This window comes from Eretmochelys imbricata, chromosome 1, assembly GCF_965152235.1.
Source record: "Eretmochelys imbricata isolate rEreImb1 chromosome 1, rEreImb1.hap1, whole genome shotgun sequence".
In the NCBI taxonomy this organism is placed as follows: domain Eukaryota; kingdom Metazoa; phylum Chordata; order Testudines; family Cheloniidae; genus Eretmochelys; species Eretmochelys imbricata.
The window spans coordinates 313,095,617-313,114,811 of NC_135572.1; the positions used below are offsets into that span (position 1 = coordinate 313,095,617).

The 19,195-nt window shown below is 40.8% G+C and overlaps 1 protein-coding gene across 6 annotated transcripts in view; it reads left to right on the forward strand.

Annotated features, from left to right (window-relative positions):
- ST7 (suppression of tumorigenicity 7) overlaps positions 1-19,195 on the forward strand; it is a 234,325-nt gene that overhangs the window by 13,468 nt on the left and 201,662 nt on the right. Inside the window, exon 2 of one of the 6 annotated variants that reach the window (XM_077834319.1) lies at positions 12,708-12,803. The exons of the other annotated variants lie outside the window; for them this stretch is intronic. The gene's annotated coding sequence lies outside the window, so the exon portion shown is untranslated. The remainder of the gene's footprint in view (positions 1-12,707; positions 12,804-19,195) is intronic. 6 annotated transcript variants of the gene reach the window in all.

The following is a 19,195-nucleotide window of genomic DNA, read 5'->3' on the forward strand; positions in this document are numbered from 1 at the left end:
TCTTGAGGTGCCTACATATTTTTGATTCTCAGTGGGACCTAGGCTCCTAAGTGTTTAAGTCAGTTTTGAAAATGAAAGAGACTCCTAAGTCATGTAGGTGCTTCTGAAAAGTTTACTCCTTATCTTCTGGTAGATGTTTAAAAACTGAATATGGCCTTATTTGCATAGATAAAAGAAAAGTAATAGCTTTGCATAAATCAATCCAGTAAGTTTGCATATACAGAAGAAAAAGTAGCTAACACTGCCCATTTACAGTGAATATTCAGGAAAGTCCTTGAACAAATAAGTATACATAATTCCAAACAAAAGCACTATATATTAAACAAACTAGCAAAAAGGGCTAACATGATACTTGAATGCATTAATACGAATATTAGTAGGAACAGGAGTAGGTAGCTAATATCACTTCTGCATACAGCACTGGTGAGGTCATTCCTGGAATACTGTGTTCTGGTGTCCACACTTTAAAAGGGATGTTGAAAAGTTGGAGAGGGTACATAGAAGAGCCATGAAAATGATTCAAGGTTTGGAAAACAGACCGTACAAAGACTAATGGAGCTCAGTCTATTTAGCTAATCAAATAAATGGTTAAGAGGCAACTTGACCACAGTTTATAATTACCTACACAGGGAGACAATATCCAATAGCAGAGGGTTCTTTAATCTAGCAGGCAAAGGCATAACCAGAACTAATAGCTGGAAGTTGAAGACAACAAAGTTCAAACTGGAAATAAGGCTCACACTTTTTAACCATGAACATAATCAGCTGTTGGAACCAATCACCAAAGGATGTGGGAAACACTCCAGCCCTTGGAGTCTTTAAATCATGATTGGCTCTCTCTCTGAAACATATGCTGCAGTTCAACCACAAGTTGTTGGGCTGGAGTTAGGAATCATTGAGTTGAAATATGGCCTGTGTTATGCAGATGGTGAGACTAGACTATCATTATTTTTGGCCTTAATATCTCTGAGTTTATGCAACATTAAGGCCCTGACCAGGCAGGCACTTATGAACATGCTTAACTCAAGTGCAAGTTATGTCACTGACTCTAATACCACATGCTTAAAACTGAGTGCTTCTATAAGAGTTTACAGGATTGGGGCCTCAGGTTACAAAATGATTTGAGGGATGGAGAAAATGCCATACTTAATGAGCTCAATCTGTTTCATTTATCACAAGATGGAGAAGTGACTTGATTTCAGGGCATAAATACTTTCAAATGGAAAAAATACTGGTTACTAGAGGGCTCTTTAATCTAGCAGATTAAGGCATAACAGGAACCAATGGCTGGAAGCTGAAGCCAGAAAAATTCAAATAAGAAATAAGGCACATATTTTTAATGATGAGGGTGATTCACCATTGGAACACACCACCAGGGGTAGTGGTGGATTCTCCATCTCTTAAAGTCTTCAAATCAAGACTGGATGCCTTTCTGAAAGATACGTGTTAGCCAAACTCAAGTCATGCTTTCGTGAAACTTAAGTTACTGGGCAGGTACAGGGTAACTGGGGGGAAATTTAATGGCCTGTGGCATGCAAGAGTGATGAGCTAATGATTCCTTTTGGCCTTAAACTATATGAACACGAAGTAATTCAAAGTAAAACAACGACAAAGTTACAGTAGCCTGCGCACCAATCACAGCCTTGAGGTTGCTACTGTGGGTGACAAGAAAAAAGTTAACTTTATTTGAAAGAGATTTTCAGATGTAACTATTTAAATCCCAACTCCAAGCATCTGCCAATACCTTTCATGCAACTGAGAGCTATATGGGAGGTATTTACTATGTGCAGTAGATTTCTAGCCAAACCAGAATACTGAAGACAATGGTCAGAAATATCACTTGGCTAACACCCATTTGGAAACATATTGCAGAAATGGAAGCATAGAGAAATGAAGGCTGTGGTCCTGCAAATGTTTGTACATCTGTTTGACTTTACACACAAGTCAATGGGATTAAGTTAAAATTTAAGAATGTGCATGAGTATTTGCAGGAGTGGAGTTTAAATAATTTGCAGGATTGGGGAAACCTGTAGCATAGAACCCAGATCTCCTGAGTCCCAAGACAATCTTTTCCTACATTTTTCTGCTTGCCACCTCTAACACCTGTTGTCTTCTCAAAGGGGTTTGAGTATTTGACGAAGAATTGTGATGAAAATGTAGCTTGATTTCTCTAGCCAAGCTATGAGCTGCTTGTGGAATATTATTACTCTGTTGTTTGTTAGTGTACTTTTGAAGCCCTCTTCCACCTGTTTTTAAATTAGCTCTCTGTGGCATTGGAGGCCTCCATTGAAAGATTGTATTATAAGCTCTAGCTTGTCTTCTCATGTCTGTAAAGTGCCATGTGCACCAATGGTGCTGAATAAATACTAATGAACTACTGTTGCATTGTAAATTACCAGCAGAGACTAATTGGATGTTTTGTTTTGTTTGTTTCTTGGTACAGTATTGCAGAAGGACATCCATTTTTAACATGGAAAAAATGTTTAAGCTCAAACAAGGGTAATGCATTTAATGGGAACAGTGTCACACTTTCAAAAGACAGAACTAACAAGTTGTTACTGTTAAGCCTGAGGAAAGGATAAAAATTCAAAGTCCGAATCAAAACGGGCCAGCTGCTAAGAGAAGACAAAGATTTATTATTGCTTCGTCTAAAGTGAAGATTTATCACTATGGTCTATTCAATGCTTAAGTGATTAAGTGCATTTAAATATAGCAATTAGAAGATTAAGAGTAACGGGAAAAATGAAATTGTTTATAGTTGTCATAAGCAAGATTCCTTTTCTGCAAAGCTTTGCCAACTGCTACCATGCAATGTTGTAATTTCCAGCTCACTTTCTAAAAGCAAACTTGGCTTTGGAGTGAAATGTAAAGCCTACTGGGTTGTTCTGTTAGTTTGTATTCTCAGCAGTGAAATGCTAAGAGAGCAGATTAAAAAGTGGAATAGCACTTGAATTATATGTATATTTTCTTTTCTTTTTTCTTTTCTAAATCTTGTAAGTTGTCTGTTTCACTTAAAAATGTGCTGGTAATGTGAGAGTGCTGCACATTTGTCTTCACATAAACAAATGGCTTGGTGTCACTATGGATATGTTTCATGCTGAGGATTGACCATTTTTTATACTACAGGCTGGCCTGGCACATGGTTATCTGATCTACTAACACATGCCACCTTCCATGTGATATCGACCATTGCTATATTTAAATAATAAATTTAACAGGATAGTGTTGATCGAACCAGAGAGCTCCAACACAAATTGCAATTTAATACATACGGCTTGATCTGCCCCTCTTCTTCCACAAATGAAGTATAAAGAAGATCTTGGTTGGGTAGCATAGAAGGGGAAGAGTACCAGGACTTCAGTATACTAGTTTCTCTTTCCCCGCACACGAAAACCTGTATGTGAGTGTTCTGTGGATTAAGATAAGGCAGAGCTGGGTGGGGTACAGGAAAGACATCTGTTCTCTGTAGCAGTAAGCCTTATCCTCCCTATCTTCCCCATACACCACTGTCCAGAAAGCTCTGTAAAGAATCCTGTGGTTGAAGTGTTGGTGACATCAGGTAAACAGCGATGACAGCCAGACATCTTTGGAGTGTGTCTGAGAGAGAGAGAGAGAGCATCAGCCAGTGGAGAGGCATCATTGGAAGCATGGCTTTTGAAGAAGCCATACTGTTCTACAGGGCAGGAAGCAGTAAAAGATGCTAGGACCCACTGTGTAAAATGTTGGCCCCCACTGAAGTTTTGCCTTCTACTTTAGTGGAGCCAGGATTTCATCCCTCACATCCATGGATTAACCTTCCTTCCCCAAGGTAATGATGCTATGAAAACTCAATGAGAGAGAAATCAGTAAGTATCCAGTGCCCTGAAGAAACTTGCAAAAGTACAGACAGATATCATCTTCTTTTCCAAATGCAAACAGATGGACATCATACCAAATGGACTGAAGGTGAAAAATCCATTGATCTCTACATACTGCACGGGCCACAGTGAAAGATTATGCCATACCCTATCAAAGAAACTGAGGAACCACTGATCAGCATCCTATACAGGAAAACATCAAAAAAGAGCTCTCCAACCTGGAGAGACTCGTAAATAACCAACCTTCCATACAAACAGACTTTACCAAAATAAGACAGGAGATCTACATTACACATTTCACCTCTCTACAAAGGAAAAATGACTGTAAACTGTCTAAAATCCTACCTGGCACATGGGGTCACAAAAGTGGTACCCCTAACTCACCCACAGGGCTGGCTCTACAGTTTTTGCTGCCCCAAGCAGCATGCCGAATTGCCGCCACCGCGAGCTGCTGAAGAGAGAGAAGCTGTAGCCAAATTGCCACTGCCGCAAGCAGCTGAAGAGATGGGGGGCTGCTGCTGATTTGCCGCCACGGGCGGCTGAAGATAGAGGCTGCCGCAGAATTGCCGCCGCTGCGGAAACGCCCTAATGGCACACGAGCTGCCGCCCCAAGCACCTGCTTGGAACGCTGGTGCCTGGAGCCAGCCCTGCTCACCCAGCAATATCGTCAATCTATCCAGCTACACACTCAGCCCGGCAGAAGAGTCTCTTTTTTTTTTTTTTTTTTTTTTTTGCCCCACCACCCTCACAAACATGATACAGTTCTGCGGTGATCTGGAAGCCTACTTTCACCGTCTCCGACTCAAAGAATACTTTCAAGATAACAGTGAACAGCGCACTGATACACAGATACCCTTCCACCAACAGCACAAGAAGAAGAACTCCACATAGACTCCTACTTAGGGTCGAAATGACAGTCTGAACTGATGCATAGAATGCTTCCACCGACGTATACAGGCAGAAATTGTGGAAAAACAACATCGCTTGCCTCATAACCTAAGTCATGCCTAATGCAATGCCATCCACAGCCTCAGAAATAACCCTGACATTATAATCAAAGAGGCTGAAGGAGGTGCTGTTGTCGTCATGAACAGGTCTGACTACCAAAAGGAGGCTGCCAGATAACTCTCCAATACCAAATTCTACAGGCTACTTTCCTCAGATCCCACTGAGGAATACACTAAGAAACTGCACCATCTACTCAGGACACTCCCTACACTAACACAGGAACAAATCAACATACCCTTAGAGCCCTGACTGGGGCTATTTTATCTACTACCCAAGATGCATAAACCTGGAAACCCCATCATCTTGGGCATTGGCACTCTCACTGAAGGACTATCCGGGTATGTAGACTCTCTACTCAGACCCTACGCCACCGGCACTCCCAGCTATCTCCGTGACACCACTGATTTCCTGAGAAAACTACAATGCATTGGTGATCTTCCAGAAAACACCATCCTAGCCACCATGGATGTAGAGGCTCTCTACACGAACATCCCACACACAGATGGAAAACAAGCTGTCAGGAACAGTATCCCTGATGATGCCACAGCACAACTGGTTGCTGAGCTCTGTGACTTTATCCTCGCGCATAATTATTTCAAATTTGGTGACAATATATACACCTCCAGACCAGTGACACTGCTATGGCCCCACAATATGCCAACATTTTTATGGCTGACCTGGAACAACGCTTCCTCAGCCCTCGTCCACTCACGCCCCTTCTCTACCTACGCTGCATTGATGACATCATCTTCATCTGGACCCATGGGAAGGAAACCCTGGAAGAATTCCACCACGATTTCCACAGCTTCCACCCCACCATCAACCTCAGCCTGGACCAATCTACACGGGAGGTCCACTTCCTAGACACCGTGGTGCAAATAAGTGACGGTCATGTTAACACCACCCTATCCTGAAAACCCACCGACCGCTATGCCTACCTTCATGCCTCCAGCTTCCATCCTGGACACACCACACGATCCATTGTCTACAGCCAAGCACTGAGGTACAACCGCATTTGCTGCAACCCCTCATAGACCAACACCTACAAGATCTTCACCAACCATTCTCAAAACTATGATACCCGCATGAGGAAATAAGGAAACAGATCAACAGAGCCAGACATGTACCCAGAAGCCTCCTGCTGCGAGACAAGCCCAAGAAAGAAACCAACAGAATTTCACTGGCCATCACATACAGTCCTCAGCTAAAACCTCTCCAACGCATCATCAGTGATCTACAACCCATCCTGGACAATGATCCCTCACTTTCACAGGCCTTGGGATGCAGACCAGTCCTCGCCACAGACAACCCGCCAGCCTGAAGCATATTCTCACCAACCACAACACACCGCACCATAGTAACTCTAACTCAGGAACCAATCTATGCAACAAACCTTGATGCCAACTCTGCCCACATATCTACACCAGCGACACCATTACGGGACCTAACCAGATCAGCCACACCATCACCAGTTCATTCACCTGCACGTCCACCGATGTAATATACGCCATCATGTGCCAGCAATGCCCCTCTGCTATGTATATCGGCCAAACTGGACAGTCGCTACATAAAAGGATAAATGGACACAAATCAGATATTAGGAATGGCAATATACAAAAACCTGTAGGAGAACACTTCAATCTCCCTGGACACACAATAGCAGATTTAAAGGTAGCCATTCTGCAGCAAAAAAACTTCAGACCTGGATTTCAAAGAGAAACTGCTGAGCTTCAATTCATTTGCAAATTTGACACCATAAGCTCAGGATTAAACCAAGACTGTGAATGGCTAGCCAACTACAAAAGCAGTTTCTCCTCCCTTGGTGTTCACACCTCAACTGGTAGAAGGGGGCCTCATCCTCCCTGATAGAACTAACCTCATTATCCCTAGCCTGATTCTTGCTTGCATATTTATACCTGTCTCTGGAAATTTCCACTACATGCATCTGACGAAGTGGGTATTCACCCACTAAAGCTTATGCTCCAATACGTCTGTTAGTCTATAAGATGCCACAGGACTCTGCTGCTTTTACAGATCCAGACTAACATGGCTATCCCTCTGATACTTAGTGCCCTGTGGGGTTTTACCAGCACAGAACTAATATGACCCTAATTATTTAAAAGTCTAAGATGACAGATTGCAACGTATGGGACATAGACTAATTTTCCACTTCTTCCAGAACGCTTCAGGATGAAATTTTGGCCCCATTGAAGGCAATGTCTGAACTCCTATTGACTACAATAGGGTCAGAAATTCATCCTTAGAATCTTTCATTATCGGAGAGCCCAATATGTGCAGAGATAAGATAACAGTGCAACTTCATTTTGATCTGTGGTTTTTAAAAGAAACTACTGGAAAATGACTGGTAAGTTGTATAGAAAGGTGGCTGAATTTGGTGTTAGAAATTGAGTTCCAAAACAGTTCATTTAAATAAAGAAAACCCATCTTTTTTCAGTGGGGCACAGTTGCTTAGACTGGAGGATAGTTAGCTTAAACCCCAACACTTTAAACTAAGTATATGCCTATTTATTCTGTATCTAATCTTTCTGAATGCATCTGGAGCATAAGGTTGTGCAGAAACTGAAAACTGGAGGCAATGCTGAATATATGGTCTCTGTTTCTTAAGTACCGTATGATGAAAGAGCTGACTCGTTGACATCTAAACCACAAAGTCTCTTTCTTATCCTTTCTAAAGGATTTCATAATCAGTGACTTCCCATATGGCCCTTGAAATTCTCACGCTCTATTAAGATAAATTACCATATCGGATTCAGTAGATATAGTAAGCTTATATTGATACTATTAATTATTGTTGGTGTATATTGCATAAAGTTTCTAATATTGTTAGAAAGCAACAGACCCTCAGCTAAACCACATTTTTGTGAGTGCTTCAAATAGTGTCTCTAGTTCTGCTCTTGAGCTATCTGCTAAAAGCACAAATCAATCTATGGTTTCCAGCTATGATGAACCATAAGTCAAGCTGGCACTAGTTGATTCTGAATGCAATAACTCACTCATTAGATAATTAGTTTTATTTAAACTTCTGGATTCTTATACATCTTAGGTACTTATGTGGCCCCCACCATCCTAGTATCCGAGTGCTTCATAATCTTTAATATATTTATCCTCCCAATACCCCTGTGAGATAGGGTTATCTCCATTTTGCACACAATACCCCAGTGTGTGCAACTTCTGCATCCCCATGGGATAACGTGTTCAGGGATGTGACTCAAAATGCGAACATTAGGCATCCTTGACAGCATTCCCATAGGTGTTTGTGTTCTCTATGGAACACTTGCAGGCTGCTCGAACCTTTGAGCAAGTCTCCACACTGCAACCTCCCATCCATCGGCAAAGCTTTCCCCCTTGCTTGCTCAACGTGCAGTGATAATGGTTGGAACATTTTTTTTTCTCTTGCTTCCAACCTATTCTGTAAGCAGTGCCATCTGCCTTTCAAATGGCCAAATACACTCTTGACTACCATTCTGAAACTACTCAGACAACATGTTCCTTCCTTCTGTCCAAGTGGCCTGTGTATGGCTTCATTAGCCAGGGTATCAGGGGATAAGCCGGGTCTCCCAGAATAGCTGGACCAACCTCCACACTATTAATATCTGCAGTGCTCCTACGGGCAAACAGTACTTTCTTCATTAATTTAAACACTACTGAGTTCCAAAAGATCTTAGCATCATGGACCCTTCCAGACCCTTGCATTTATGTCTGTAAACCTGCTGCTTGGTGGTGCGATAGGCAAAGTCAGGTGCAGAAGTTATCTGGCTCTTGCAGCACCATGAAGAAATACCCCTTTTTGTTTATAAATTCTGTGCCCTGACAGGGGTAGAGCAGCAAATAATAGGCACATGGGTTCCATCAGTTGCCCCAATACAGTCTGGGAACCCCATGCATGCAAAGTTCAGTAATTTCCTGAGCATTACCCAGCTTTGTGACCTGGTTAGATAGCACCTTATCAATGGTATAGCAGAGAATGGCCCCAACAGTTGATCTCCCCATGCAATTGGTTGGCTACATACTGGTAATGTTCTGGGGTGACCAACTTCCAGATGGCAATGGTGACCCATTTCTCCACGGGTATGCTGGTATGCTGTTGCTAAACCTCCAGAGTCAGTTCTGCACAGATCTTTAAAAAGGTAATCCTCCCCCTCCTGAAGTTTTCTCACCACTGTTGGTTATCCCAGCTCTTCAGAATGATCCTCTCCCACCAATCCACACTGGTTTCCCAGGCCCAGAAATGGCACTGAACACTGCATAGGTGATCCAGGAACCGGTTCTCTTGTTCCAACAGCTCGGCACCCTCCTCATCTTCTTCCTTGTCCTGCTGAGTATTCTCTTGCTGCTGGAGGAACTGCTGCTCCTGCCATAGAATATTCTCTTGCTCCCGCATCATCTGCTTGGTGGTGCAATAGGCAAAGTCAGGTGCAGAAGTTGTCTGGCTCTGAATGCTGTAATACAGTCCAAGCAACCTGTGCATATTCACCCTTAACAATGCTCCATGCCGCTACAGTGACGTCTCCATGCTAGCTGACAGCAATTCAAAAATAGCATGAGCCAGTCCAGTAAAGAAGTGTGGGGTGGATACAAAGGAATCATGGGATATTTTAAAAAAGAAAAATTGAACCCCCCTGGCTTCCCACAATTCACAGCAAAAACAATCCCAGGATTCATGCTGCTCAGCAAAAAAACAAAGGACTGTTGGATACCTCTGGAGAATGCTATGTGCTCGGCTCACAGGAAATTGCCACTTTGTGTTCACAAGACGCAAATTGAAAATGGAACAGGTATTTTGTGCATGCTGTTGGTGTAATTTGCACACTATGAATTACCTGACACATCAAAAAGCTTTACATTAAACTCTTTGTATAGACACAACCAGACAGACAAAATGACGTGCCCAGAGACACACAGCATGTTTGTGGTGGAAGAGGAATTGAATTTTGGTGTCCTAAAGTCCAGGCTAGCACTCTGACCACTAGGCTATCCTTACCTATGGTGTTCTCTCCAAGATATTTCCATCACTATGGTATCTGGGTGCCAGATCCATAATGGAGACTTAGATTCACTGTTGCAATGCCTAATGTTTAGGTGCCCTGCTGTCCAGTGGAATCCACAACTCTGGTAGGTGCCCAGGCTCCCTATACAATGCATAGGGAGAGTCAGGTGCCTAAGAAAGGGATTCACAGAAGCCAGCCAGTTGAGCAGGGAGCTGCCTTAGCAGGACAGTAGGAAATGCCAAGAGGGGTGGGGCCTAAGCCTCCCCCTCAAAGGGAGTTAGACGCCTAGCTCTGGGCCAGAGAGAGGTGCCTTCCCAGTCATCAACCCTCTCGTGGAGTTAGGCACCTAAGGTGGGTCAGCTATGGAGGCAATGACTGTCCTCTTATGCCTAATAATCTAGTGGTCAGAGCACTCACCCAGAATGTGGGAGAGACAGGTTCAAATCCCCACTCTACCTAATGTGGAGAAAGGACTTGAACTCAGGTCTCCTACTTCCTAAGAGTGCCCTAACCACTGGGGTATAGGATATGCTGGAGTGGGTGTCTTTCAACCACTCCTGTAAAAGCTGTTCCACTTTGTATGAAATACTTCATTGGAGTAGGGACTGGAACCTGCATCTCCCCAGGTGAGTGCCCTAGCCACTGACCCATAGTCATACTTATGCTCTCTGGCCCATGAGAAGTCTCTGAGCAGCGCACTGGATCAGGCCTCTCAGGCAAGGTAGGCAGGGAAATGGATAGTTTGAGGAACCTGTTGTGAGTTAGGTATCAAGCAGCTCAGCAGTGTCAGTAGCTGGGCAGCTTGTGCATGCCAAAAGGCAGAAATTTAGGAGATTCTACCAAGCAGAAATGTAGATGCTTAGGGGCTTTAGGTGACTCCCGGGTTTGATGGGGGTTTTGAGGGTTTAAGCACCTAAAGTTGCAGTTAGGCACCTAAATGCCTTTGTGGATCTAGCCCTGAGTGCCTAGATGTATAAATATATTGGTAGCACTTTATGGCTACTTCACAAACCCTCTGTCAGTCTGTGGTACAGACTGTGTAAATAATGTGCATAGTGGGCTAAAATACTTGCATATTAATTTTTTAACTGATTTAGTAATACCTTTACAGGATTGTTTTTTCCCCCCCTTAAATACTCTTAGTTATGAATCAATTTGCTCACCTTTGAGTCTGGGGAAGTTGCGCTCAGCACAAGACCCAATATGAGGTAATTAATCATGGCTTTAGATGTCGTCTTTGTACTTCACTGATATTGGGACCAATTGAAGGCAATTAGAAACCCAGATGAAATCAGAGCAGCCACAGAGCTGCTGTAAGTTATTGTTGCTGCATTGTCACTAGGTGCCTATGCATCAGTCTGGGATCAGCAGTGCAGTAGCACCCCAGCCATGCTGCCTTTCTTAGCCATATTCTGGTATACTGTGAGAGGTGGCTCTGCACTACCCTGGGGAATCCTCCAAGCAGGGGGTAAATTCCTAGGTAGCTGTTTAGGCCAGCACCACGGCCCCTTTGTACCAGTGCAGCAGTATAATAGAGTTACAGTGGGATCTTAGTTATCCCAATGTGTGCAGCACAGGACTTTATAATGATTCATGAAGAACTGAAGTAGCTGTTTTTCCCCCTTGAATACACAATGCTTAGCTTGAGAAAATAGATTAGAACAAGTTTCATAGTAGCAGCCGTGTTAGTCTGTATCCGCAAAAAGAACAGGAGTACCTTAGAGACTAACCAATTTATCTGAGCAATAGCTTTCGTTGGCTACAGCCCACTTCATCGGATGCATGCCTTGGAAAATACAGTAGGACAATTTTATATACACAGAGAACATGAAACAGTGGGCGTTACCATGCACACTATAACGAGAGTGATCAGTTAAGGTAATATTGCGACTTTTAGGTCTGTAATCGAGGGGACCCCATCATAGGACCTAATCACATCAGCCACGCCATCAGGGGCTCGTTCACCTGCACGTCTACCAATGTGATATATGCCATCATGTGCCAGCAATACCTCTCTGCCATGTACATTGGCCAAACTGGGCAGTCTCTACGTAAAAGAATAAATGGACACAAATTGGACGTCAAGAATTATAACATTCAAAAACTAGTCGGAGAACACTTCAGTCTTTCTGGTCACTCGATTACAGACCTAAAAGCCACAATATTACAACAAAAAACCTTCAAAAACAGACTCCAACAAGAGACTGCTGAATTGGAATTAATTTGCAAACTGGACACCATTAAATTAGGCTTGAATAAAGACCGGGAGTGGATGGGTCATTACACAAAGTAAAACTATTTCCCCTTGTTTATTTTCCCCCCTACTATTCCTCACACTTGTCAACTGCTGGAAATGGCTCATCTTGATTATCACTACAAAAGGTTTTTTTTTTCCTCTCCTGCTGGTAATAGCTCACCTTAACTGATCGCTCTCATTATAGTGTGCATGGTAACACCCATTGCTTCATGTTCTCTGTGTATATAAAATCGTCCTACTGTATTTTCCATTGCATGCATCCGATGAAGTGAGCTGTAGCCCACGAAAGCTTATGCTCAAATAAATTTGTTAGTCTCTAAGGTACCATAAGTACTCCTGTTCTTTTTGTAGATTAGAACAGTTCTCTTTTAATGTGCGATCTGTGTATATAGGCACTGGAATCAATAACACTGAAAAAGGCAGAAATGAATAATAAATGTCAACCCAAAATATACCTGGTTTCATTTTTGCTGTTTTTTTCCAATGTGACAGAGCAGCATTTAGGGAAAATGTTGCCAGAAGCAATGCAATTTTTATGAGGCTCTTCTCACAAACATCTTTGTATTAATACCACAGCAAATTCTGTTGGTGGTAGGAAACTGTGACGCCTGCTCCTGGGCCTCCCCCAAGAGAAATTTCACAACGCAGCAACTGAAAACCTTGGCTTATCTGGTAAAAAACCTTCATAACATTTATGTGCTCTGTACTTTATTTCTTTAGCAGGTTGTTTGCTAAATTTGTTCTGCTGTTCTATGAAATGTATTTTGGCTTGGGACACAGAAACAATATACTACAACTCTTATCTGGTTGCTTTGGATTTTTTTTAAATCTGCATTTTACCCCTAGGATCATTGGACATCTATTAATTTTTTTTAGATGTCTTTTTTGGTATTAATTTAAGTGGGATTAATGGTGCTTGTGTAAACTTTCTTTTGGCTTGCTAATTCATTTATAGGACTATAGCATTCCTGTAATTGGTATATTAAATCTAACTACTTATTTATAGACTAATATATACACTAGGTAAAACTATAAGGGTAATATCTTCAAAAGTGCATAAGTGATTTAGTCACCTTTGAAAATGGAACTGTCACTTGAAAATTTTATCCATAATTACTATGTGTATATGTCTAGTGTGTGAGTGATTTATGTAAAACAAACAGTGTTTGTTTATATATATATATATATATATATATATATATATATATATATATATATATGTATGAATGACACATGTCAGGACTTTGAGGAAGTATATGATCTCAGATCAGAATTATAGTCAGCACTGATGATGCATTCTTAGAGGTAACTGAATACTGCAAAGAGAAAATAATGCACTACAATATTTAGAATTTTTAAACCATTTTTCTTGTACTCTGTTCCCTTTCTGTGAACATTCTGGTTCATTGGAAAGATTACTTGCTGATTTGGGTAACAAATGCTAAACTTGTATTACAGAATATGAATGACTGAAAATGAATTAAGACTAATGAATAAGGAGTAGTCACATCTGAGCCTGACTCTTAAGAATTACACTCATCAGTTAAGGAACTGAAACAATGTGTGACCTCTCTCAAATCAAAGCAGCTTGCTTTTTGATCCTTACTACAAATTGCTTGAGAAGAAGCTACAACCCAAAGCTTATTCAGAGAAATTATTTGTTGATGACATGAAATTGTTCAAATAAATTATTCATTACAAATGATTCACCCTTTTCTGAACATGAACCAGATAAAATTAGAGTTCCAATTCTGCAGATGTTTTGACCATGTACAATGTTGATTAAAACCCAGATCAAACAGATTTTTAGTTACTTTCAGTTCCAAATGATTGTTGTACAGACATGAACTTTAAAATAAAGCTTTGTTGGTTTTAGGGGGTTTTCTCGTCTTTCCCCAATTCCCTTCAAAATCTTTGGCTCACACTGCAGGTTACATGCAAATTGTCTGGTGTATCTCATCTTAACGAGAGATTTTACAGTTAGTGTACAATTGTGTGAACAAAAATGGTAATGTTTATATATCTTGTGAACACTAGAGGGCAACCTTTAAAAGATTCATATATAGTATTCAGAGTAACAGCCGTGTTAGTCTGTATTCGCAAAAAGAAAAGGAGTCCTTGTGGCACCTTAGAGACTAACCAATTTATTTGAGCATGAGCTTTCGTGAGCTACAGCTAGTCAACATCATTGACTCCTGCAGTCTTTAAGAGGTAGCTGAGGTAGGATTGTGGGAGGCATAGTTCAAAAAACAAGATTGTGTTCAGACATAATAAATTTAGACGCTCAGATAATGAAAACAGGCAATGGATATAGAGGGGATTTGCCATTGCATCTTCAGTTGTCATTTCCTACTGAGTCAGAATACTGTTGGTGAGCAGACAATGGTGGATGTGCTGATTTCTGAAATGAGTATATTAAGCAATACATTTGTGAAGGGGCTGGGCTTTTCCTTTAATACTTAAAAGGAGAGAGATTCTTGATTTTCATTTTGAGTATCAGCAACAAATCGAAGATGCAGGGCTGGGCATCTAGTTAAACAGTGACCAGAATCTAGTTAGTGTTGTAACTCTGACTGTGGAAGAAGGCAAAGTCGGAAAAGACCTGCAGGAACTGCAAGAACTTCTGAGAGAAGAACATTTTTAATGCTCCACAGCAGTATATTTACAAATACCATGATGATCAGCTAACAGCACACGGTACCTGTGTTCTGAGAGAGAAAATCCATTGATCCTCAGCTGCTGTAAATTTGTGTAGCTCCATTGATTCCAATGTAGTTATGATGGTTTACTTTAGCTGAGGATCTGGCCCATAAAAGGCAGGCCCAAGATTAATGGATTTGGCTTTTAAACTAAAGGAGCCTCTCTACAATATGCAAAGCCAATAAAGAGAATCTGCTATGTCAGAGAATCTGACATATTCCACTCATTAGGGAGCAGTCAACAGAACGTTGTTTGTTTAATATTTTATTTATTTGTTTTACAATAGGATTTTTAGGAGCACTAGTCGTAGACCAGCACCCCATCATGCCTGGTGTGTACGCTTTTTCTTTATTACCATCTTTACAAAGAAAATTGTATCCATTAACTGCTTACTTCTGATAACATTTTTGTCGTGGGCTGAGAAGGAAACTAGTTGTCCTGACATGATATTGATGCTATTGATGAAGCATATCTTGCTAAAACTTACTGGGGATTCTGAAGGAGGGAAACTGAGGTAGGCACAGCTCCTGCAGATAGACTCTGTACAAATATGTAATAAATCATTGTTCTTGCCCTAAACATCTGTATATATAGTCTAAATAAACAAGAAGCAATAGGTGGGTGAAATTAATGAGTTGGCGGGATGGGGAAAGAGTTGGAGTAACTGTAAAAAGAGAAAGTTTTAGCACAGGTTACCAACTGTGGAAACAATTAATCTATCAGTAATCACAATTCACCACCAGCCTAGCTGTTATAACATGGATAACACACACCCACACCTTGTAGGTGGTGGTGGTGGTTTGTGTGTGTGTGTGTACACAGATGAAGGTGTTTGACTTTTTGTAAGAGGATCACCCCCTGAGAAGTACTCACTTGGGGAGATTTAAGCTTAAGCACATTAAACATCTACAACACTGTTGTTTTTTTTTTTAAATCAAACTCAACACATCATTGAATCAACTGAACTTAAATATCCCAGTGCTATTTAACATAGAAAAACATGTCTATTCAGTATTGTAGTTGCAGTGGTCTCAAACCATGATGCATTTTCATGACTGAAATGGGGCCAGTGCTAGCAGTCAGTGGTTGTCAAGCCAAGGAAGAGTCCTCGGAATTCAAGTTGACTATAACAAGACTTCTGTGTTTTCTTTTAGAGAATAGTTTTGAATTTGTTTAAATGACCAACAAAAACTTATACTGTGTACAAAATGTTTAGGGCTAAGTGTTCTCTCCCTGATGCTTAGATGATCTAAAAAGATGCAATTGGTAGTGTGTTAGTTACATTAGCTTCCTGACTTTCCCAATTTACTATTCATTCTAGCTATAAATCACTGTGAGAAAATGAAGAAAATTAAGATCAAGTTTATTTTTATTAGGTCTTCTATTCTGATGTTATTTCATATGCCTAAAAGCTCTCTCTCTAATCGGAATACCTAAAACTATGGATGACTAGTGGGAAAACACGAATGGCACTAAGTACACATTTTGCAAGAGAAACATTATATACAAGAAAAACAATGCCAAATAACTCTTATTGTACTGATACACATCCCAGGCCTTATCAAAGCCTCCTTCACTAACACACTTTTCCACACGTTTTTGAAAAGACCTAGGAAACTGCCAACACTCACGCTTTTCTCAGGTGGTATTGGGGAGCAAGGGTGTCGGATTAAGACTTCAGCCTCTTCTGAGACTATTCAGGCTGTCTCAGTTTTTCCCAAACACTTGTTCTGCTACTCAAGTTCCAGTATGGTATGTCTCAAACTTTGACTTGATCTCCAGTTTTCAAATGATCCCCTATGCTGAATTTCCCCCCAGAAATTTAAAAAGGGTCCATTAAATTTACTTTTCTAATAATGCGCGCAAAAACAATAATAAAAGGATTTTGTATTACTCGTAAATTGCCATTTTAAAAGAATAATCTAAATATAAAGCCATACCCCCTGGGTTTGCAGAAAGTGTGAGGACACATGGTTGCTTGTGATCATGAAAAAGCTATCACAAATGTAAAATGCACTGCATCTTTGAGGGCATTTGCTATATAACCTATTTTTATGGAACCTGGAATTTGGGTGTCTGCTTTTGTGGAAAGGGTGCTTTTATTCAAGATACATAGGCAGCAAGATTGGGTTTTAATCTCCATCCAAGTTAATATCTGGTAATTAACTATAATGTCAGTCGGTGTTGCATAGCCTGGGGTAATGATGCTTTTGAAGTCAATGAGAAGTAGTCAGCAATGCCTACTGTCTTCATTGCCAAAAAAGGTGTTTTTACCCTGGGATAACTAACTCGCATTAGCTATCCTGCTGTAAAATCCTAGTGGAGACAAGGTACAAGCAGATTTTATCAGGAGGCAACTAGGCAAAATCAACCACAGACAGGTGTATAGTGCAGTACTTAATTTGTAATGGAAACAACCCGCACTGTGTCTCCACTAGGATAGTACAGTGGGATTGCTAAACGCACGTTTGTTAGCCTGCTTTAAAAAGAACCCCACCTTTTTGCAGTGAAGACATATCTGCTTCTCCCTAATATGGGCTATAAGTAGTTGCACAGAATGCCGTAGGACAAGATTTGAAGGTAAGATGGTTGACCTCCTGCTGTGATAACTGGAAAAAGGGCTTAACTGCACCATCTGTATCTCTTGTTTATTTTTATTTTAAAACCTGGAACAAAATTGGCCTTTTTCCAATTGTGAGAATACAGTACGTTATCTAGATGTAGCTCAATTATTTCAGATTCTATAAGGGAAAATGCAGAATCTTTCTTTCAGTGTAACAGTGTCATTATTGCTATCTTGAAGACCATCTCCAACCACTTTTGTCTCTTGCAGTTCAAAGTATGATGGGAAGAGAAGTGGGAGGCGAAAAGAACATTGTAATGTTCAATCAAAATTCAAGTAGAGTGTTTTAAAATAAGTAACAACGTTTCTTTCACCAGCATTTGTTGTCTTGGCATCCTGGCAGATGCATACTATTACTATTATTATTATTACTCCATGTTATGTCCTGGATGGAGTTTTATTTCTTGACTTTTTGCATAGCACCTTTTACATTAAGTTCAGTGGCTCTTAGTGGAATTTGGTGAAATGCCTGGAAAAATGGTGGCCACCAGATTGGCCTCTTTTCAACAATTAGATTCTGCGGTTCTTGGACAAATCTTAATCTAAAGAAAGCTGAGCCAGATCCACAGCTGGTGTACATCACCATAGCTTCAGTGATGTCGGAATCCAATTTATTCAAATTGAGGATTAGATCTCATGGGGCAGGTCCTCTGATAGTGTTAACTGTCATAGCACTATATACTGCAATGAAGCTATGACAGTCTACACTAGCTGAGGATTGTGTCCCCTCCCTTGTCTTTAAGGAAGGTGAAAAATTGTTTAGATATTTGTTCACTTTCTAACCACAAAAATAACATAACTGCAGGGACCAGGAAGAAAAAGATCATTTAACTTTTCCCGTGGAAGGTTAAGTTCTAATAGCAATTAGACTTTCAAATGTATCTGTGGTAGAATTTAATTACTTTTCCGACCAAAATTTTGAACTAAAGCACTAGATTTCTGGGTTGGAATGATTCTCCTGATACTGTCCTAGTTTGCAACTACAAAAAGATAGAATTACCATCGTGAAGCCTTCCTTCCCGGTTCAGAATGTTTTCTCTGCACAGATGGTAGACATCTAAGAATAGATGAAACTTAAAAGTGTGATTAGAACATGGTCCTAACTCTACAGCTAGTGGCCTTTTCTGTACATTCCAGGATTCTCAGCATATTTCAGTCTTGATAAGTTTACATCAAGGAGGCAAACATTTGTGAATATCTCAACGTGGGCAGAGATGCTATTACTGCAGTGAATAAATCCTCTTCATTAGCCTCCCATCATGGCAAAGAACTATTGGTTAGGGTTGCATAGATGGAGTAATAAAAATGAATTATTGTGCTGATTTTAGAACAAGTTTGATATTGGAGGAAGACGTTATCTCCTGTAGAGACATTATATAATATATCTTTAAATCCTGCAGGGTAATCTGGAAGCTGTTTGGGCTCTTTTCTATATCTGAAGCAGAGTTTGTGTGCTTCGGCCCAGGAAGTTGTCATTCCTGGTATTTTTGGCTAGTGGATGCTTTTTGTATATATTAGGAGACTTTTGTGTTTAGGAAACTATCCATAGGAACCTAGGAATAACCGTGCTGCAGTCGACGCACGGTCTGTCTTGTCTAGTATCCTGTCTCTAACAATGGCCAGCACCAAATGCTTTAGAGGAAGGTGAAAGAAGCCTGCAATAGACAAATGTGGGGTAATCTGCCCCACACCCTAGAGATCTCACCCTGTGGCCTAACAGATAAGTCCTGAAGCATGAGGT